The 22880-nt window shown below is 38.7% G+C and overlaps 1 protein-coding gene and 1 pseudogene across 1 annotated transcript in view; both read right to left on the minus strand.

Annotated features, from left to right (window-relative positions):
• Positions 1–9074: 9074 nt before the first annotated feature.
• The window catches only part of GTDC1 (glycosyltransferase like domain containing 1), a 452306-nt gene continuing 438500 nt past the window's right edge, over positions 9075–22880 (minus strand). The window contains exon 19 of the transcript XR_009351825.1: positions 9075–9203. The gene's annotated coding sequence lies outside the window, so the exon portion shown is untranslated. The remainder of the gene's footprint in view (positions 9204–22880) is intronic.
• Positions 14548–15580, minus strand: LOC131826978 (succinate dehydrogenase [ubiquinone] iron-sulfur subunit, mitochondrial-like; annotated as a pseudogene).

Genomic DNA, 22880 nt, shown 5'->3' on the forward strand with positions numbered 1-22880 from the left:
CAGGGAAAAGTCGTGTCTGTTGGCCTACAATCCAATGCTTGCCAAACATGCAGCATCACGATGGATCTCAAGACACAGGAGAACAACCACAGCGAAGACACCCAAGTTCTGAAGTCTGGAGAGAAGCCCAAGTCTAAATAGACATGTCTTATATATGATTTCGGATCATAATGATTAGCATCCATTAATTGTGAAGAGGAAATATACTTCATCAAAATATCCAGCCAATGCTCATACAATCATAAAGAGTAATGTACATGCTATTTTTATCCTTTGATAAAGGATAAAATTCCCAGAAATCTATCCTTTAAGGAATTTTTAAATCCAGAAATAACTTAGTACACAAAGAAGTTTATCATAACATCATTTATAACAGTGACTATCAAACCATCCTAAATGCCTAGAAAGAGAGGGATAGTTAAGAAAACAATAGCCACATTTTCACACGTGAGGAAAGATGGCATAGCCATTTATAAAAAATTAGTTAATAAGGAAATTACTCGTAAAATCAGATTAAATGAAAAAGGACAAATACAAAATTGTGTGTGGAGGGGTATCAACCACCACGCATAGACAAAAAGGGGGAACTGGGCTAAAAAAAAAGAAAATATACCAAACAAATAATGTGTTTTTCATGGTAGTAGTTTTTTCCTATTCTTTTTTCTTCCATGTACTTCTCTGCATTTCCAAATTTTCTTCAAAGAGAACACATTATTTTTCCAGTTAAAAAAGGATGTATATTTAACTCTGTTGTTTAGTTGTCGCTGTTGAAAGATACTGAACCAAATGTACATCCAACAAGAACAATGCACAACAACCATCGTTTTCGTTCTTCCAAACATTGAAAAGTAGTCTTTTGACTTGAAAACACAGAAACTTTGTACAGAATACATGTGTCAGTCGTGTGACTTCATCCTGGCCCCAACTCTTCTTTTCTCTGATTGGCTCCATCCACACTAATAATTCAGTCTTGTTTCCACATATACCCCACTGTGTGCAGAAGGGTTTACTAGAGCTCACGCTGGGTGGAGTGAACTCATTTCAGTTCACACTTACCTTTTCTGAGCCTGAATGCAGGGAAGAAACATGATATGAGAAGTCGTGGTGCAAGAAGGCAGATGGGCAAGAGGGGACTATTCAGCCCACACTCATTGCTCCAGTCAAAGATGTGAACTTGCTGACCTTTGTGTATGTCTCACTCCATCTGTCTCCCTTTTCAAACACTTTACCTATTATTTCTCCTTCCTTGGAATACTCTCTCTTATCCTGTGATTCTTACTCAAGCGTCGTCTCTCTTTTTCTTTTAAACATAACCCATTTAAAAATAATACATACAAGAAAGAGAGATCGATATCTAATTTATAATACCGCTTTTGATTCCAGAGGACTCTTCCAAGATGTTCCAACTGAAAGCCACTTTGACTCTATATTTTTTTCTTACTGTTTTTCATTCCTCAATTATAGATTGGAAAAATACTGATACACAGAAGCATTATGCCAAAATTATATTAATAAAATATGGGTGAGGTTCATTGTCTTGAATATTTTCTTTAAAGCTTCAAAGATAAAGGAAAATGTTATGAACTATAAAACACAGGGATAATGATTTTAGTTACATGACTACTTCTGAAGTTCTAAGAGTTTGTTATACAGATGCGTATTTACTTCTGTTGCTCTTGTCTGATATTCAATCAGCATTTCTTCAAAATACTTAGAAAATAGATCTTGGGTTTATCTTTGCTATAAGGAAAGAATGAATGGACTGAGAAGATAGAAGACCAAATCAACCCAGATTCCATGAGTAGCCAGCCTAGCAGAACAGAAGTCACTAAGCAGCAACCAACAGCTTCTTTGAAGAACAGATCAGTTTTTCTGATGATCAGTCTAATCACTCTCTATAATAGAAGAAAAGGATGCAGGCCCAAACAGGACATTCTTGATATAATTTTTATCATCCTTAGGAAATTTTTGGTCTCTGACTTCTACAGTACTGCTCAGAGTTGTGAACAATCCTGTAACACCTATCAAAAAGTGAGCACCTACCTTCCCCTGAGTGCTCTGTCTTTGCATGAAGACCGTATTTCTTCTGCACACAGAACCCCACTTCCCTGTACATATTTCCTGTCACTCAGAATGTTTGTCTTTCCTCCATTCCAAGAAGCTAAACAATGGGAAGGCCATTCAGTGAATGTAATATCATGACCTTCATTCTTTCATGTACTACCAAACTATGAGTCAGATACTATATGGCGTGAGATTCACTAATGAAAAAACCATAGACAATGTCCTCAGGTTATCTCCAGAAATTACCTCTGGGTTACTTATCTATTGCTGTATAACAAATTGCACCCAAGCTTAGTAGTTTGAAGCAATGATAAATACTTATCACATCACAAAGTTTTGGTGGGTCAGGACTCAATAACCTCTTAGACGAATGATTCAAGCCTGAGACTTCTCATGAAGTGCTGGTCAAAATAATGACTTGAGTTGCAGTTGCCTGAAAGTTTGATTGGGGCCGAATAATCCACTTCCAAGGTGGTTCATTCCCATGGCAGACAAGTTGGTACTTGCTGTTAAGAGGTTTCAATTTCTCTCCATGTGGCCTCTCCAGAATGCTGCTCAATATTGCGATTAGCTCTCTTCAAAGAAAGTGATACAAAAGAACAAGGTAGGAGCCAAGACTTTTATGACCTAGCCTGGAAGTCACAGACTATCATTTCTACTGTCTCATATTGGTTACACAGGATTGACCTTATCCAATATGGAAAAGGACTTTATAAGGGCATGAAAACAAAATGCAAAGATCAATAGGAGTCATCTTGGTCATCTTGCCATTCTTTTAAACTCTTCATCAAGATGTGGAGTTGTTCTTTGGCCAGTTTTAATCTGGACTGGCCTATGAATGTTTTGACCAAATGAACACAGTAGAAATGATGCAATGCCAGTTCCAAGTTAAAAGTTCTTTTACAAGACTGGCAGGTTTTGATTTCCTGTCTTTTGGAGTCCTGGGCCATTAAGAAAGAAGTTCAGCTTACAGTGACAAAAGTTTAGCCACATGAAGGCGAGGTATCAGGCATAGGTGCAGAAAAGGCCATCCTGGTTGATTTTTTAGATGACTCTGGTAAGTTTATGATTGCAACCACATGAGAAATTCCAATTAAGAATCACCAGCTAACTCAGAAATATGACCCCTGATATGATATATTGGTGTCTTTAGCCACTAAATTCTGAGATGGTTTGTTATGTAATGACAGAAAATCAGACAAAAGTTATACAAGTTTTTGTTATTCATTTTTGGTATTTTCTGCACAACCTTTACATCACAACCTTTATAAATGCCACAATAGTGGGAAACATATGTAGGCTTCCTAACTGGTTTTTTACATTATTCTTGCTCCTAACCTTCCAGTCCCCAAATAGCAAGGTGACCATCACTATAACATATATAACATATATCAAAGTCTTTTCTGATAGCCAGACTAGGCTATGTTTGTATCATATATTATCATTATAGTCTATATATCTAATTCATAATATTTATTGGACTATGTTTTTAATTATAGTTAGCATAATCACTTTTCTAATGTTGGCATCCCTCACTGCACCCTAATCTCTGATAGACAAGGTGCATAAATATCTTATTCATTGGTCTAACCTCAGTGTTAAGCACAGTGTCTAGAACATAGTAGATGTTCAACAAATATGTGTTGAATTAATCATTTTCAAAGTATCTGTGCATTTTATTTCATTTTGTAATAGAAACTTATTTTTTAATACTTTTAGTTTGCTACTTTGGGCTATTTCTAGTGGCAAAGAAAAAAACAAAGCCAATTAATGTTATAGGTAATTTTTCACATGAAAATAGCTACCTGAAATGTGACATACATTCATCAATTTCAGTCATTGGATTGACTTTGGATCCTCCTACAGAAAACAGAGATCTAGAAAGTCTTTATTTTGGCCAGGTCTTCAGATTGCGTACTATTCATTAACATAAAATAAAAAATAGTTTTCCCACTTCCTTTCTCCAGTTCTCATTTTACTTTCTAGATTCACTATAATATTGTATTTTTATTTGAAATACTTACTTTCTGCTGTCTCTGTTGCATATTTATATTTATTATTTCATTTAGACTAAGAAGAAAAGATTCTCCAATTCATTCCTTCAATGACCTTGGGAAGAATAAAGCTTTGGTTAATAGAATTATACCAATCCTAGAAAATCACTACCCAAAACTCCTCAACACTAATAAAAAGTGGAGCCAGACAGCCTGTTAGGTAAAGCATATGCTAATAAAGCACAGAAGTGGTTAAACACAAGGACATTTCCCTCTATAGGAGACCAAAGGCCCAAATATTCAATAACAAAAATCTTAGCCATATGTGCACTTATGTAGAACAAATTATTAACGGTAATTCTCCATAAATATAAGAAATGCATTATAATAAATCTGAATAATTTTAAATTATTTTTCTGAAATCACAGCCATTAAACAGTGATGATCAGTCAGTGGAAATATTCATCAAGATACATATATGACAGAAATACCAAGTTCATTCTGCAGTGTCAAGTCGAGGCAAATTCTACAAATGCTTATATTCAAAAACATTTTCAGAGTAATTACGTTTTTTTGGGCAACACTTTTAGCATTCTTTTTTTTTTTTTTCTTACATATGCTTCTAAATCTGTGTTTGGAATCCAAATTTTAAATTTAATTACAAGCAGAAGAATATGCCTACTTAACATCCAATTTAGGCCTAAATTACCCTTAAATTTATAGAGATTCACGGAAGTTTAGGATTGGAAGTTTTTTAAAGTTTATCTAACCCATTGGCTTTCAAAGTGTTTAATGGACATCCAAGGGCTGCTCAAAACAGGGACCCCTGGGCGCCACCCTCAGACTTTCTGAATATGTGGGGCTGGGGTAAAGCTGGAGAATTTGCTTCTTTAAGGAGTTCCCAGGTCGTGCTAATGTGACCCATCAAGGGACAACACTTGGAGGATCGCAGATCCCACCCACATTTATATTTTTCAGCTAAAGAGATAAAGGCCCAGAAAACTTGAAAGATTGGTTGAAGGATTCTGCCACAGTCTGTGGCAGAAAAGGCAGGAAAAGGCATAAATAAGTAGGACTCGGCCGTTTCTACTTTCAGGTAGTTTCCCCTGATTCCACTTTCCCAGTCTGAGGTGTATTCAATACCATATGAGGTGTTGATGCATACGCTACAGAAACAAAAATAAGTCACAGCCGCGGTAGAGGAAAGGCAACCTAAACATCCTCTCTCCCAGATGACAAAATTAAAGACATGCAGGACGGCTCCAAAAATGGTATGATTCAGGTATTTCTTTGCGGCCACCACTCTGCTTTTGAAGTTCATTTCCCTCTAAACATCTAAGGACTTCCTTTGCATTCTTACATTGCAACGTCTTTGTTGATAACTTTTCAGTAATTCCATTACAGCAAATCACAGGGTTGTCAAATCTTCAAGGATCAGAAGATCATGAGTTGACAAGTAGCAGATGCACAGAAAGAAGTTTTAAATAACGTGCACTCATTCCCATGTGGAGCAAAGTAGAATACCTATTACTCCAGGATAGTAGAAACCAGCCGGGAAGTAACAAAGAATGGAGCTATGCCACGATATTTACTGTTTCTCCCACTTTTATTCAGGGAAGAATCAAAGAATTCAGAAGAAAGCAAATGCTAAGAGTTTCAAACAAGCTGTTTCTGTTTAAGGACAGAAGTTTCTGTTAAAATTTAGTATAATTGTGATGTCACTGAGCGTAGTGAGAGCTGCAGGCGAAGGGAACATTCTCATTGTAATACCACTACTGTAGGCATATTTGAAACACTATAGCTTCTTCAGACTATAATTATAACTGTTTGTTGCTTCTGTGGTTTCAAAGATAATAGAAGTTGTTCACAAAATTTACACAACACTGATGTGTTGCGTATAAAATGTAGACAGTCACGTGTAAAATATCCCATTATATATTTTCTCATAGAGAGAAACAGCTGAGAAACCTACAGACCATCAAATTATGACTCCAGTGTTTCATTACAAGCAATTAGACTCCGGAACCCAAAGGTACAACCAAAATGCGTGGTGTAATTTGGTTAATACCACTGAAGAGCTGGGCCACAGGTGCTTGAATCTGTAGGAAAGAAAAATTCTAGTGGCTATAGGGTCTTATTACTCTGTTGGTTAACAACTTCTAGAGGCAGAGCATCAAAGGTAGACCTAGGGAGAAAATACATGTAAAGTATTTCATGTTAAGAGATTCAAAATTTTACTCTTTCTTTCCACAGAAAGGCTACTCTCTGTTAGACACAGTCCTTGCCCTCAATGAAATCAAAATCCAGCCGAGATGTGGGCATAAATTCATTCCTTTGTCAAACATTGACCAGTGATGCAAAGATCTCAGTACAGCCTGCTAGTAATATTACAGTACAAAGTGGCTTACAAGTTCAAAGGATGGGGAAATTAGGAAATTATCACCAATAAATGACACGGATCTGGGTCTAGAATAATTAAAAAGTAGTTTCCATTGGGAAAAGGAAATCGCCTGGCAAGAGTTAAAGTTATGAAAGACAGGTTGAGGTCACATCCCTCAGAAAGTAATGCTAAGGAACTTGGATACTGTTTCCAAACGGTAGGAGCCATGGAGGGTGTTTGAGGGTTATAAAGCTGAGCAATTTCTGAGGAAACTCTTTCAGGAAGCACACTTTAAAAAGTGGTCAAAAAATAAGACACCTTTCTGTAATGTATAAATGAGCTTTTATAGCAATAAAGGACTACACGGGAACCAAACGCAAAACAATCCAAGAGGCTAAGGAGATTTGGATGAACTTTGAGCCGAGGCATCTGCTGGTGACCTGGAACCTAATTTCAATGAGTCATGTTTTAGTGACAGGACGCAAACTGAGGCCAAGGCAGAAATGGGCATGAACCCAACAAAGCAAATAGAAACAAACAATAGAATAACAGAAAATAACTAAATGAAAGTCAAAGAAAAGGCACCTGGGTGGCTCAGTGGGTTAAGGCCTGCCTTCAACTCAGGTCATGGTCCAGGGATCAAATCCCACAGCAGGCTCCCTGCTCAGCAGGGAGTCAGCTTCTCCCTCTGCCTTTCACCCTGCTTGTGCTCACTCTCACTCGCTTGCATTCTCTCTCTCTCAAATAAATAAATAAAATCTAAAAAAAAAAAAAAAAAAAAGTCAAGGATAATATAGAGCATCAGTAGAACCGAAAGTTAGTTGTATAATGAGACTAATAAGGAACAAATGTCTCTCAAAGCAATCAAGAAAAAAAAGAAAGAATGTAAAATATACAATAGGAAGAATGAAAGGGGGACTTAATTAATGATGCAGCACACACTAAAAACATTGGAGAATATTATATCAACTTTATTGCAGTAAATTTGAATGATTCTATGAAAGAAAAAAATTCTTGAAAACTGCGTAACCAAACATACTCATGAAGACCTAGAAAAATCTGAATCACCTTAGAACCCTCTCAATAAACTGAAAAAGTAGTTTAAAATTTCCCACAAAGGAAAACACTTCCTTGAAATACTCCTTCTAATGCATTCTACCAAGCTGTCAAGAAGCAGATTATTCCACTTTTTTAGAGAGGAAAAGAAGAAGAAATACTATCTAACATATTTGGTGAGACTAGCATATCGCTTACACCAAAACCATGCAGAGTCAGTTTGAAACAGAAAATTATGAGCCAATCTCATGTGAAAAAAGATATTGACAAACTAAATCCAGGAAATATGTAAAAAAGGATAATACATTATTATCAAGTTGTGATTATTTCACAAATTCAAAGTCGATTCAGTGTTACCAAACTATGAGATGACTTCATTATATTAAAAGATTAAAAGAGAAAATCAAAGTCACCCCAACAGGTACAGCAAAAGCATTCAATATAATGTGGCCTCCATTCAGAAAAAAATTCTTAACAAACTAGGAATAGAAGAGATCTTCTTTAACTAAATAAAGAATATCTACAGGAGCACCTATGACAACAGTCATACAGATTATGTTTAGAATCAGGAATGTAACAGTATCACTTTCTACCAGTACTTCTATTTGCCATTGTATAGAGATTCTTAGAACAAGACAAGGAAGGGGGCCTGAGTGGCTCAGCCGGTTAAGCGTCTGCCTTTGGCTCAGGTCACGGTCCCAGGATCCTGGGATCCAGCTCCGTGTTGGGCTCTCTGCTCAATGGGAAGCCTACTTCTCTCTCTCCTTCTGCCGCTTACCCCTGCCTGTGATCTCTCTGTGTCCAATAAATAAATAAATTTTCAAAAAGGAATAAGACAAGGAACGGAAATACACTGTATAATTTCATTTACATACTACTTTTAAAATGACAAAATCATAGGCATGGAGATCAGACTAGTGGTTAGCCGGGGTTAGGAAAGAGGTGAAGATGAGAGGGAAGTTGAATGTGGCGATAAAGGAGCAACACAAGTGGGTCTTGTGATAACAGATAATTATGTATCTTGACTGTACTGTCAGTATTCCAGTTGGGATATTGTACTATACTTTTGAAAGGAAACCTCAGTAAAGAAGACATGGGATCTCTGTATTATTTCTGCACTTAAAATCTACAATTATCTCAAAATTATCTCAAAACAAAATTACCTTAATTGAATAAGGAAACCAGATTTTTCACGCAACTTAACAAACTGATTCTAAAATGGATACAGAAAAGCAAAGACTCTAAGAACAGGCTAATGGCGCAGGGACATCATCAAAAATGGTAAAATAGGAACTCCCAGGCTCCATCCTTTCCAAAAGCAACTAACGAGCTGGCAAAAACTATCAGAATGGACTCTAGAAGAACACTGAAACCCAATCAGGAACTTACCACCAGAGGATAGTTTGGGTGAAGAAAGACACTGTTGCTTTATAGGGAGAGAGTACTGTGGCATTTTAAAGTGCCTCCCTCCCCAACCCCCCTACACCTCGGATTGCAGAGCGATGCCCACTGTTGGTGCTGGAGGGACCCACACTCACCTTAACCTCAAAGAACTGTGCTTTGGGGTCTCCACACGGGTCGGGCAGTTTCCTCAATGACCAGCATAAAGATTTCCCTTTGTTTCACGCAATTTGGAGCATTCCCAGGGCTGAGGTGGCTTCCCAGGCAGCTTTCCCAAAACATTTAAAGACACAGGTACTGGACGGGGCCTGTGCAAGGGAAATGCAGGGGACAAGCAATGGATAGATTGAGAAGTCTGGAAAGGCAGAGGATGGCAAAGAGGATAAATAGAGGAATAGGGATTTGAATAGCTTCCATGGAGACCAGGGACTGAAGAATGACACACGCATGGCCAGGATGGGATATATGTCAGAGAAGGCCTCAGAAGACTTAAGCTCCCACTGCTGGAGAGCCTTCAATCTCCAGACTAGTGGGAAGTACAGTCAAAGGCAGAGTTTTAAATAGCCTGGCCAAGTATTGAAGGAGTGCCCCGACCCAGAACCAACCCACAAAGTAATTTGTAATGCATATTTGGTTTGTAACTCCTATTTTTTCTCTTCTTTTCCTCCCTAGATTATTTAGAAGACTAATGCAAAAAAAAAAAAAAAAGTTATAAAGAATTTAAAAACTATGTTAAAGGGTGGGAATCAGAGCTCTAAATGAATAAAGTTTTTCTCTATGATTGAAGGATAGTCTGGAGAAATCTTTATCTAAAGAATAAGAACCAGAGGCACCTGGGTGGCTCAGTGGTTTAAAGCCTCTGCCTTTGGTTCACGTCACAGTCCCAGAGTCCCAGGGTCCTGGGATCGAGCTCCGCATCGGGCTCTCTGCCTAGCATGAAGCCTCCTTCCTCCTCTCTCTCTTCCTGCCTCTCTGCCTACTTGTGATATCTGTCTGTCAAATAAATAAAAATAAAATCCTTAAAAAAAAAAAGAAGAAGAACCACCAGTGGAGGGACTTGACTTATCAGATAGCAAGACTTACTACAAATATATACTAACTAAGACAGTGTGAGATTAGGTTTATGTGGAGATAAACCTATAGACCACGGGAACATGACAGAGATTTCAGAATCAGATCTACACACCTCGGTGGAAACTTGATATAGAGAGAACTAGTACTGTAAATCATTGGCAAAAGGATAAATTCGTCATTAACCTATGCAAGGACAACTGAGGACCTATATGGGGGGAAAAACATGGTGAACATATGAGCAATCAATTCAAGATTGATCACAAACTTGCATGGGAAACCAAGACTTTAAACTTCTAACAGAGTATATAGGAAAATGCACTTAACACTTCAGGGTAATAAATAATTTTTAAAGTAAACAAAAACATAAACCAAAAAGGAAAAGAGTGATAAAGGATTGCTGCTGTCCAGAATAAATTTTGAAACCCTATGAATTAAAATGAAAATGTCAAAAAACCCATAGAAATGGGAAAAAGATATAATGAATAGTTTTTCACAGAAGATGAATGGAGAGTAAGCACAGGAAATATTTCTCAATGTCAATAGTAATCAAGGCAATGTGTATTAAAACTACCATGAAATACAATGTCATGTCCAAGCAGACCAGTAAAAAGTCAGAAATCTGGAAATGCTAGGTATAGTAATATTTGGACTAAAGATATTTGTCATACAACGTTGATGTAGAATAAAGTGGTTAAAACTACCTTAGAAAACAACTAGTATTTAAATAAAAAATTGAAATTAAAAAAAAAAAGAAAACAATTTGGAAATTGCCTGGTATAGGTGTGTTTGTGCATCTCCAACAATACCACTTTTAGATATATATCCTAGAGAAATTCTTAGACAGGAACATGAGGAAACTTATATAAAAACAATTCTAGTAAAACTTTGTTACAACAACAAATTAATCCAAATGACCAATGATAGTAGAATAGAATAAAATAATAAGTTGGAATGTATTTTTGAAATGGAGTATTATGCAACAGTGAAACACAAATTGCGGATAAATGCGGCAACATAAATGGATCTCAAAAACACAATGTGAATGAAAATACCAAGTTATGGAGTAATATATTCTGATTCCTTTTACATAAAGTTCAAAAACAAGTAAAATGAAACAACAAAGAGACATATTTTGTATAAATATATACATATATAATCTCTCTATATATTAATATATATGCCCAGATGGTAAATGAAGCAAAACTAGGGGAAAACTAACATAATTCCAGGACAGTGCATACCTTTGGGGCAGAGAAAGGGGAATGGATTTGGGCAGGATTTCACAAAACAGAGGCTCTCAAAAGCAAAGGTAGTACTGGATTTCTTAGGCTGAGTTATGAGCAGTGATCATGTTATTGTTTATTAAATGCTACTTATATATTATATACATTCTTCTAATATGATATATTTCACAATATAAAGTATTATATTCGCAATAAAATCAGAAACATTTTATTCACAATAAAAAGTGAAAACAAAGAAAGTCTCAGTGGGAAAAATATGGATCAAGTCTGTGCATTCTAGAGGACTTGAAAAAGAGAAACACCATAGACTACTATTATCTAGGAGGAAGAAAATGAAGTTCTACCTCAACAATGCCAATCGAGTCCAGATTTAAAAGACAAACCTAGTGAACATATAACTGACAGAACAGATGAGAGGATATTGATGTGTTTTGTGTCTGGCTCATTATTACAATGATGACCAAAGAGGACAGTGGAGAAGCTCTACTTGAAGGGTGGAAGGATGAACAGGAGTAAGTGATACAAGGATAGACCCACAAGAAAACAGTGTTTCCAAAGCCAAGTGAGGAGGAAGAAGAAGTTAGAGTTTACAGTAGTCAGCTTCAATCACTGTAAAGTAGGTTCTGAGGTCATCTGCTAGTGTGAGATGCACAGAAATGGTTTTCTGGACTTGAGGAACATGGAAGGCTTTGGAACAGCAGCTTTGGGAAATATAATGGGGGGAAAACAGGGACAAAATGCCAAAGAGAAGTGAGGGCCCAGCTGAGATTAGATGGCATGAACTTGTTTGAGGGCCATCTGGCCTGACTCCAGACCTACTCCAGCAAACTTGACTCTCATTGAGCACTTACCAAGATTGCAAACATCCTCATGTCTAAAACATACAGATACAGACTCACACACTTAAGCACAAGCACACATACTCACAGGCTCTGAAGTTTGGGCTAAGCAATTTGGCAAAGGTCTATCAAAACCATAGAACACAGCATAGAGGAGACTTTATAAAAAATCCCTTATGCTAGGCAATATAAGTTCCATGGATGGACAAGTATTTCCATGTAGGCACAGCTTTCCTACTGGATCCAATACTCTAATAGACCATTCCCAGGCATACTCTCCTGGCTCTTTCTGGAACATGCTAACCAAGTCCCCACAAATCTTTATCCTTTTCCCAGTCAGTCTGATCGGAGATTTAGCCGTTATTATAGGTCTGCGGCCCAAAGGAGAGATAAGGGAAGACCTCAGAAGCAAAACCATTGTTTTGTAAGGGGTCTGTCTCATCTGAGGCCTCTTGATGGTTTTCAAGCAAGGAGGAATTTCTGTCTTCTAACAAGGAGTAAGTCTTCTATAGAACCACAGGTTTCAGGGGAATTGGCAGATTCAAAGTCTCAGGATCTGATTTGCTTCTTATAAGGGCCTAATCTTTACACAGAGCTGCCTACTCTAGGAATGTAGCCTTCTCTAAAATTCAGCCCTCATTTACAAGTAAGTTTAGGATGACTGAGAGTTGTCTAATTGTTCTCTGTGTCTATCCTTCAACCACAGAAGATGAGAGCCTAAAATGCTTATAGAAGGCCTTCTAACAATTTGCTTTAAATTGGTAGTTAATAGATCTAATTGGGTCATTTTCTGTCTTTATTGAATCAACAGCACCGAGCCACAGCCACCCAGTCCCACAGTCCTTACAGATACCATTTTCCCCATATCTCTCAAATACTTGAGACACTGTACCAATTACTACATCTCCTCCACCTGAACTCCATCCCTGTTGTTCACAGATAAGTCTTAGCAATGGCACTACCACAGTACAGCTGGGATGATCACTATGTCCCCTGCCATGAGTGATGGGACATACCAGGCTGCCATGTAGCCAACAACAAATCCAGCTTCATAATCCCACTCTAAGAATTGCTTCTTAAAATCACTTCTGCTTTCAACTATCTTAGATTGTGTGCCCTAGAAGTAGGCTAAGAAGATGATTCTTGTTCAGGTTATTTATTGAGAGAGGTAGGTCAGGACAGAGGAAAGAACCAAGAGAGGATATGGTCTTGGCTTCAGTCTGTTCCCATAAGAAGCTCTGGAGTAGAAATTGTACCACAGAGTTTGTCACAGCTTGAGGCAAAAGGTTAACAGTTTTCTACCCTTGTGTCAAACAGTCAATGCCTGTAACCCATCACTGGGGGGGGGGGGGGGGGGAGTTGGAGATGGGTGTGTCTCATCTTCCTGGATGAAACACCTCCTGGTCATCCTGGATGAGACACCTCCTGGTCCTCAATGATCCAGGCAATTCTGCAGAGAAGGGGACAGCTGGGCATGGTTATCAGCCTACACTGTAGCAGCTAGAAAATGGATATATCACAGCATGCAAGGGACCCAGCAACTACAATTTCTTAAGATATCCTTAGTGTTCCAAATTACAGTAGCACAGAAGAACGGTTCCATCAAATCAAACCATAAACTTAAAGCCATGCAGTGGTGTTTTGGGAGCTGGCTTCTATCAAACTACAGGAGTGGATTATACACAGCTCTTTGCAATTCAGCACTCAGTGATGTCCTGCTGGTAGCCTAAAATTGTCCATGGTGGGAATATTTACACCATGACAACAGGAAGAAGCTACACACCAGATCCATTTATCTATTTCTCTCTCTTGCTCTCTCTCTCTCTCTCTCGCTCTCTGGTGGGGGGGGAGGGGAAGATGGTCAAGTTGTTAGATATTTACCAGCACAGAAGGAAGCAGTGCAAGATAACAATCATTATTCCTGATTTTAAATATGAGGAAAATAAGCTAAGAAAGAGCAATAAGTGACTGTTTAGAATCAAAACCTATGGGAATATTAGGTTTAGTTCAGCACACATTTATTGAATGACAACAATGTGTTGGCACTGTTGTCCCTAGAATATGTTCTCAGTCCACAAAGGAAATGGGATGGAAGTTCAATCTTTGGAAACCCAGGACATGGTATCTTGAAAATTCGATTGAATCACATCAAGCTGTTTTCGTATTTTTGAGATTTTAATAATGTTCTCAAGATTTTTCCCTTTCAAATTTTAAAATGAGGATTTTAAAAAATTGAATCCCAGTGCCTCTGTTTATGAGATACATACTTCAGAAATGCACAAAGCTTAATACAAATGAATGAACTGGGGCATTGGGTGGCTCAGTCGGTTAAGCATCTGCATTCGACTCAGGTCGTGATCTCAGGGTCCTGGGATGGAGCCCCATGTAGGGCCTCTTGTTCAGTGAGGAGGCCTGCTTCTCCCTCTCCCTCTGGCTGCCGCTTGTGCTTTCTCTCTCTTTGTCAAATAAATAAATATTTTTTTTAAATGAAAGAATTTTTGTTGTTGTTGTTGTTAATAAAGTAGAATAACATTTATTTATTTCTTAAAATCTTTATTATACATACTGTATTCATGGAAAACCAAGACCTCTGAAGGAACTCAGACTGGAGATACAGCATGTCTAGCCGAGCTGGCTGTCATGCTGAGTGTGGGACCAGTTACACGGACGCCTTCTTCCCCTTATAGGTGGCCATCATTTTCTTGATTTCAGCAATAGCTTTGCCTGGATTCAGCCCCTTGGGGCAGGGGCTGGTGCAGTTCATGATGGTGTGGCAGCGGTACAGGGAGAACGTGTCCTGTAGCTTGGCCAGGTGCTCCTCCGTGAAGTCGTCCCTCGAGTCAATCATCCAGCGGTAGGCCTGCATGAAAACCGCAGGTCCCAGGTACTGGTCTCCGTTCCACCAGTAGCTGGGGCAGCTCGTGCTGCAGCAGGCACAGAGGATGCACTCATACAGCCCGTCCAGTTTCTCACGATCTTCTATGGACTGTAGATAATGCTGTTTGCCCTCCTGGGACTCGTCCTTCTTCTTCAAATAAGGCTCGATAGATTTGTACTGAGCGTAGAAGTTGCTCAGGTCGGGAACAAGGTCCTTTATCACATACATATGCGGAAGAGGGTAGATTTTTGAGACTTTGCTGAGGTTGGTGTCGATCCTTCGGGTGCAAGCCAGAGTGTTGCCTCCATTGATGTTCATGGCACAAGAGCCACAGATGCCTTCTCTACATGATCTTCGGAAGGTCAAGGTAGAATCGACTTCATTCTCAATCTTGATTAAAGCATCCAACACCACATTTATTCAAACCACATTTATTCAAATCAGTTTCGTAAGTTTGCATATGGGGTTTATCTCCAGTCTTGTCTGGGTCCCATCGGTAGATGGCAAATTTCTTGATTCGGGGAGCTGCAGCGGCAGCTGCCTGCCACCCCCCCCCCCCACCCACCACTCCGGCAGGCCTGCAGGCAGGCTCCGCCAAGGGCTGCAGCCGGGAACCGGCGTTTCAAGGAGACTCAGACCACCGCAGCCATCCTGGAAGAATTTTTAAATAAGAAAATCAATAGTAGAGGTAGCAGTCTTGTTTCAAATGGATGAAACAGTGGATCCCTTAGAGTAAAGATGAGGATGACTCCAACTTATTCTTCAGTTGAGTTGAGACCACTCTATTTTGTGGTGTTTCAAGTGAGTTGGAACAACTTCGGGCTTTTACTTTAACAGGTGATTTTTTTTAATGTGACCAGAATTCTTCGAGCCCCAGAGAAACAAGCAGCATTTCTCTCTTCCAACGTTTGACTCCATAATCTTTTCAGAGCCAGAACTAGAATTGTTCTCAAGAAAGCGTTTCAAAATTAAGGCAGCTCCAGCCGCTTGTGGCACACACATCTTTGCACATATACTCAGGAAAGGCTGATGAGGTCAGTACCTTCTTCTCTTTGGATGTTTGCTGGTTTGCCAGTTTCAAGACTCTCATATTTCAAATCTTCCCTTCTGTTCCTCCCTTTCTTCTTCTCACATCTTTGTCCATAACCCACTCTCTATCTGTCCTGGGAACGCCACTTCATTCTTCATCCCAAGTACACTTGTTTGCTCCCCTCATTACTATTTCTGGCAGAATACTACCTTACGGTCACACTGTCATTAGTCTTCTGTGCTACAAATATTACTGGCTTTGGAAAGCAAGGATACTCTGAAGGTAGGGGAGAAATTAAAAGATGCCTTTCTATTGCCACAGTCAAAGGTACAATCATAGCAACAGGGAAAGTCATGATGCTGTCGAATGTACCAATCAGAGCACCTTCCTGGTTCTTTGAGAAACCAATTAATGTGTATATATAAGCATTCATACACACACACACACACACACACACACTCCATATGAATATACATATCATTTTCCTCACTGAAAAAAGCAAAGGCAACAATACTCTTCCAAGGACTTGTTCTTTCTGGGCAAAATTTTGTAAGATTGCTATGAAAGAAGGTTGTATAATGACAGACAAAGACAAAAAAAAAACCCTTGCTTGTTCCAAGAATTTACTGAACGATTTCATATTGTTGAATTCCACCCATTAACACATGGATTTAGATCCTAACAACGACTGACAGACATTTGGAAAGCAAAAGTAAAAGCTGACCTGCAGACAGTTCAAATTTGCCATATGCTTGCTGTCACCGTTAACGGTTTGTAGAGCATCCTAATTCATGCTTCAGCTGACGAACCTGATATGTTTTAAAGAGAGTGAATACCTGTTTCTTTTTCAAATGAGGCATTTTACTTTTCCTTGTTACTCATAAGAATGACAACCTAATAAATGGCTAAGGATAAATTTAAGATAGTTTGAAGAGGGAGGAATAGATTTTGGCACCTTAGAACGGATCGCAAATGTTTCCACCTGAACGGCTGCGCGACTGAGGAAAGTCTCTACCCATCTTCATCAGGTACAATTTCAGAAATAAGAGAAATGTCCTTCAGCATGGCCTAACTGAAATTTGAAACAGGACTCCTTGGCACTTAGAAATCACTACAGTTTCAATTGTCTGTCTTTAAACAAATGGCACAAAACACTGGGACTTTAACCCAATTTTTGCCATTGTGAGAAAGAATTGCATTACTCTGTCATTTGTTTAGGTAACCAAATAACGCATTAACTAGCTACCCTTTCTCTTCTCTCTTGAAACTTCACTTCCTAGGCACTATTCCAGACGGAAGAGACAAGAGGAAGAAGTTAGTGTCAGTTGTTTTAAAATTGGACACCTCAGTGCAAACCTACTCATCCTTTCCTCTCCGTTCCTTAAGGATAGGTCTTCGACTTTTCCAGTTTTAATCAGATAGCCCAGATGGTCATGCTCATAGTAAAAATGTTATTAAAGCCAAGTAAGTAAAAATAATTAAGAGATTTACTAATTAATGTTTTAAATATTCTGGATTCTGAGTAAGGGCTATAGAGTGTGATACACAATCTTCGTCCCTTGTGTTTTTAGCATAGATGTTGGTTATGTGGTAATACTCGATAAATGAATTTTAGTTAGTTAGTGAAAAGTCATTTATAAGTCATAATATGTATTCTGCTTCTAAGAGTGCCATACTGATGTCAAAATATTCTAAAACAATTAAACCAACCATCTAAAACATCTATAGCCATTCATGATTTTACAACAAAATATTTTGTGGCTTGCAATTTAAAAAACGTCCCTCTTCACTTATCTCTTCTGAGGACACCGAAGGCATGAATCAGAACAATAAAGAAGAGCTTCCAGTGAGTCGTAGAAATTAAACATGAACATAAAACAAAAATGGCTCAATGGCAGGCCCACGCTGGTTGTCCTACTGACGGACGAAGCCCTTGAAACTATTAAAAAAATGACCCCACAACTCGCCCAACAGCATCTCACTGGATTTTCGCTGCAGGCCCTCCGAGCCCTACCAGTTCTGCCAGAGAGGAAGGCAGGAAGGACGTGCCTCCTCATCGGAAACAAGACTCTCTGTTCCTCTGTGGCAGCAAAAGCCCTGGGCAGCTGGCACCCTTCCACCGGGAGCTACAAACCCCCCTCTGCCACATTGCAAGTTTCCTCAGGCAGCAGATGTCTTGGAGCTGCTGTGCAGGTCTCCAGCTCCACCAAGCCACCTGTACAACAGATTTAATGCACCAGCGACGCTTTTGTTGCCACTTGGGAAAGATTTTTTTTTTTTAATTTAATTTTTCTCTCAACCCCTGTATGATCGGTGGGATTAAAATAGGAAATTCGGCCTTCTATTGCAAAACTCATTATTCAGAAATATAAGGGAGAAAGCAGAGCCCTTCTTCCACTTCTCCCCTTTGCTCCGGCGTCCCCCAGACGATTCAGTGAAATGCATTCACCTTCCGTAGCATTACAATTACATTTTGTTCCTTAAAAATCAACGGTTTCCAAAAGGCAGTTTTCCTGAACCGCAACGCAGAAAAGTTAAGCGACTAACTGTGAAACTGCTCACCCTTCTGCATTACTCTGACACGACCAAACTTTAAACTGTGGGTGCCATCCTCTTTGAACATTATCTGGAAAACATTCTGACTTTTTCGGCTGCTAAAGTGATACTTACAGTACCGTTGTGTCTGTTTAGTTTAAAAATGAGGTTGATAACGATAATGCTTTTCCATAAGATGATCTTCTACTTTTTAATGATACCCGTAGTTTCCCCTACATAAATGACTAAATCCGTACAGAATCTCGGTCTTGATTAGCACTCCTGCTAGTAAAATTTCACATACTAAATCAGCACCAGCTGTAGCAAGAAAGAAAGAAAAAGGCAAGTGTAAATGTTCCATATGCCCCACCAAATTGGCATCTGTGTCAGTAACCCTTTTTTTTTAAACTATTGTATACATACATTCTCTTAAGTGTTTTGTTCACAGAATACTGCTAACAAAATTTCTCTGTTGGCATATCAAGGAAGGAGCCTGTCCTTGATACCCGTCAACGGCACAGAATACAACTTCTCCTTCTTCTCTTGTGGTCACAGACACACCTGAGGGTTCCGTTTATGTAAGTGGCTTCAAGTTAGTGAACCTTAATTTTGACATGTGTTCCCTGTAAGTGACATTGTTGTGCCCTTATTAAGTGACTCTAGGGTTGGAGTCTCACTGGCAGCAACACCAAACAGGGTCAGAGACACAAGTGGATGATTTTGGTCAACCTGAAATGTATCTCAGAGACCAAATAAATAATGTGGGGTATGGTGGGAGTAGAAAGCATTTCTGATCAGTCTCATTTGGTCACCCATATTTTCTTCAAATGATGAGATGCCTCAACATAGAGAGATGATATAGATACAGTAGAAATAGTGCTAATGACATATCTAATATACTCTGTTATACCACCCTAGGTGGTTTCCAATAGTTTACCCATCAAGACCTTAGTAGTTGTCTGAAACCTGTTAGAGTCCTTTGAGAACATATTCAAACCATCCATATGAATTCAGCAATAGCCATTGGGAAGCTACAAACATAGAAGAGTGTACTGATTAAGTGGTTTACATACAAGAAGTATCGCTTGGACATGTCCCAGAGAGCTATCTCATGGGAGGGGGGAAAAAAATGTCTTTTCTTCTCTCTTTGGAACATGGTTATGTTGGTGAAGGCCAGCCAACACAGAAAAGAGAACTGCCTACTCTTCTTGGTGATGCCCATGGATCCCTGCTCATACCTTCTCTCACAAGGTTCACTTCATGTTGCTCTCATCTACTTGCATGTCTGCTTCTCTTGATCTGACTCTAAGTTCCTGAAGAATTGAGATAGTATCTGCCTCGTCCTATATCTATCTTACCAGAGTGTCAGAGTTTAGTACATAGCCAATAAAGGTTTGCCCACTTCAACATGGTTAAGGAGAACTAACAGTTTTTGTTCAACCTAAATGAATGGGTTGGTAAACAATTTATCAACTAAGACCAAATAACCTGACTAAATAAGGACAAGAGACAATGGATGAAGATGTCCTTTACTTTTCTGAAGTTTTCCTTCTACATAAATGCCTTTCATCAAGTGTTATCTTAGGGCTCTTCAAAATTAGTGAAAGTTTCACTCAATAACCATTTTATAGCTAAGGATGAAAATCAGAAGATAGTTTGTCTACAAGTTTCAAAATCACTTTCGATCTTAAGATCCAGTTTACCTAAATACTTAGTGAGAGACTTAGGTCATGTGGGAAAATCCACAACTGTAGTGTATCTTGCTAAGTGCTTTTAAAAATTCATTCTCCTAAAAACATGTAGCTTCTCTTACACAATGGCTTCTCTCCCCAGTACTGTAAGTGATCCAACAAAGCTGCTAGCCACCTCTCAGGGAATTTGTGATAAGAATTCCCATATTGAGAAGTTTGGATGAGATGATCCAATGTTTATATACATGAAATTCAACTGCACTTACCCACCCTAGCGTAATCTTGTAACTGTTATAATGATTGTACGGAACTGATTCTTAAAACATTTGGTCATATTATAGTTGGTGATAGCTGTGGTAAAATTTGTATTTCTATTAATCTATGTGCTCCCGAAAAGTAAGCACAGTTGTTTTTAATCTCTATATTCCCAAATATCAGCACAGTCATGCAGAGTATGCATTTTAAATAAGTACATGAATGAGTACATGAATTTTTGGTTTTGGACAACTGATTTCTTACTCAGTTGTCGCCTTACTTTTAGACCTCAGTCTGTAATCAACATACTTATTTTAATACAGTCATACGGCTGAAAAAGGACACACTGATAGGGGATTTCCCCAAATGACAGACAGGTATAGAAATGAACTTGGGGAGTCAATCAGTCAAGAAGTCCTTTCCAAGAACACTGTGTGTACGTTGTCTTAACTACACTTCTTCGTGTAGAGCCATCAACCCAAAAGAAGAGGGCAACTGGGACAAGCTAAGACTGAGTCAGCCTGGCAGGCTGGCTACTCTGTGTCTGTGTCTGTTTAGTAAGTATTTTCGACATCAGCTTTGGTTTCTGATCCAAGGCAATTTGTGAGTATACTGAGAAGACACCATATCATTATACTCTTAAAATAATTAGGCAGTATATGAAAAATAGGGTAGTTTATGCAATGCCTATAAGGAGTTTATGGAAAACGATCATGTTTAGGAGGTAGAGTTGTGGAGGTGGTGACATATGGAATTTTCCTTTGCAGCACTGATCTTCATGTCCCAGGGTGACATTTGGACTAATATGGTCTTCGCGTACTGAACTGATGGGTACCAGTTGCCATTGCCTTTTCTAATTCCATAGTCTTTGCTCACCTAAAGTTACTCATTCTCCAGAGATGCATGCCAGGGTGGTTTGTATGGGGTGCTTGCTTCTTAAGAGGCCACGACCAGGTCACACACTATTTAAAGCACTCCTTTATTTAAGACAACTTTCAAGTGTTTCTTCTCCCTTTGCTATCTATGATTGCCCCATTTCAGTTTGCCATAGAACAGCTGTTTCGATATCCAGCATTTATCCGTTCTCCACATGCATCCAGCCCAGAGGGATTGTTAAGCAGATCATTGTTTTACTTCTGGCTACATTCCAGGTCCCCATTATTAGTGATCCTGTCTTAACATTTACTGTTCAGTTTGGCTCACAGGTGATGTTGATTAAATTGGATATGCCATCTGGGGTAGGTTTTCGTCTGGTAGGCACATTCAAGGCTGAGCACACCATGCTTTCATTTTGGTGTGAAGCTTTATGCCACATTTGATGGCATTCTGGACATGGATTTGTGCAACCTGGGCTTGACTCCTAGCTTATTCACTTGGTAGTTGTGTGCAATTGGGCAATCTACTTCACTATCCGGGGTTTTAGTTGTCTAATGAATAGAACAGAGAGAATATTCATTAATTCATTTGTTCACTTAGTTCCTTGTTAATTTTTTAATGATTTACCTGGCAGCCACTTTGTGCCAGATATTAAGCTAGGTGTAGAGAAATCAGAGATAAATAAGGAATCAAAGCTGAAGAGAAAACACCCGTAAACAGAATGATGCCAATACTACATCTGCCATCCACAAAATGTCTCTTTACAAACAGATATGAGCAAAGAGCTATGGAACCTGGAGGACGGAGCAACAAAATGTGCCACCACTAATCAAAAGCGCTCTCAAGAAGGACATCATCATTGAACTGCATCCTAAAGGCTAAGAGCTCCAAATTTTGCTTTTGTACATCTCATCGATTAAAATGTCTATGTCAGGATAACACATAATAATTTCATCTCTGTCTATCGGGGGGGAAATATCAAATATGCACAAATTACTTTTTTTTTTAAATTTCATTAGTTAATGTAAATAAGCAAAGCAGACTTGAAAACATTGCTACATAGGCTACCGGATTGTTCTGAGAATCAAATGGCATGATGTGTGAGCAAACACCCTTTAAGTGCTGGAGAAAGTTATTTCAAACATGTGAGTGATCTTGCTTGTCCTGCCTATACCAAGACGCTATCACAGAAAATGAATGTGAAAAAAATGTTGCACATGTAAAACATAGATAATAATAAGAGCAGTAATTGCTAACACGCAGTTTGTTCTTACAACATAATAGGCACCATTCTAAGTGTTTTACATATATTAGCTCATTTAATCCTCACAACAACCAATTAGGTGGGTTCTAGAGGTAAGCCATATAAACAAGTCAATATTGGACCACTTTGACCTACAAAAACGACAGTTTCATGTGGTTCAACTTGTTATTACTCAGCTATATTACAGATGAAGAAATAAGATGCAAATAGGTTAATTTACTCAAGATCGCAGTGTTAGTAAGAGATCATTATTTTTCTTATTATTTATGGACGTTCTGAATCCATTAGTGCTCTAGGAT

The sequence above is a fragment of the Mustela lutreola genome, chromosome 3, assembly GCF_030435805.1.
Source record: "Mustela lutreola isolate mMusLut2 chromosome 3, mMusLut2.pri, whole genome shotgun sequence".
Classification (NCBI taxonomy): Eukaryota; Metazoa; Chordata; class Mammalia; order Carnivora; family Mustelidae; genus Mustela; species Mustela lutreola.